Raw genomic sequence first — 914 nt, forward strand, 5'->3', positions numbered from 1 at the left:
GGGAATCAATCATTATTAGCGTAGCACTTTTTATACGTACTGATCACTGCCTGACAGAAAGGACCTACTCCGCATGCCTCATGATGTAACCGTTGTCAGATCCCAGCCTATTCTGCGCTATTTTTGTCTGTCATAATCTCTGTGGACTACGTCATTGACGCGTCATTGAATTTGACTACAACGTTGTATCACACTGATAGTATTGATTTCAGTGTCACTGTGTGTAGGCGGATCTCTATATGTACAAAGAGCTATAATTGTTATTGGTTACATTGTGACCCATACATTGTGCCACAGGCCAATATATTTTTTTATTTGAAATAAGATTCATATTGATCTCTGTATCATCTGAGATTTTTTTACTTTTTTATGATAATTTGCTAGTTCTATAGAATCAGACAATGTATCATGGTGACAGGACCGAACGATGATCTCACTTCCCCTGTGGTAGCCGAATACAGACAGGTTTGCGAACATACTGTTTCTTTTAGGTACTTAACGGATGACAAAGGTCGAAAGGAATAGAAGAGGCAGAATGGAAATGGGAATGGAAGTAGGGCTTGAATTCGTGCCTGAATTACACATGATGGGTCATGATGCTTGCATCACCAAGTCCAAAGTCAAAGACGATATGAACAAAAATAAAGAATGTATTGTCTGGTAAACCATTGTCCGTTTGTAGAGTCATTTGTTCAACGTTCCCGATAACTTCAATTTCATAATTAAGGCAACTTTTTGCCCAAGTTTTTTTTCGCACGCTCGCATCAGTTTCGGGGTGCCCAGGGGATGTCATCCCGATTCCGTGTGATCAGATCACGTATCATGTGGCCTTGAAATAGGTCTAGACAACGAACACCGTTTAATAAATCATGTGTATGAATATTGATTGCTAAAAAGAAGGAAAGCAAGATAAA

The sequence above is a fragment of the Branchiostoma belcheri genome, unplaced genomic scaffold (assembly GCF_001625305.1).
Source record: "Branchiostoma belcheri isolate BF01 breed outbred unplaced genomic scaffold, Haploidv18h27 scaffold24, whole genome shotgun sequence".
Taxonomy (NCBI): domain Eukaryota; kingdom Metazoa; phylum Chordata; class Leptocardii; order Amphioxiformes; family Branchiostomatidae; genus Branchiostoma; species Branchiostoma belcheri.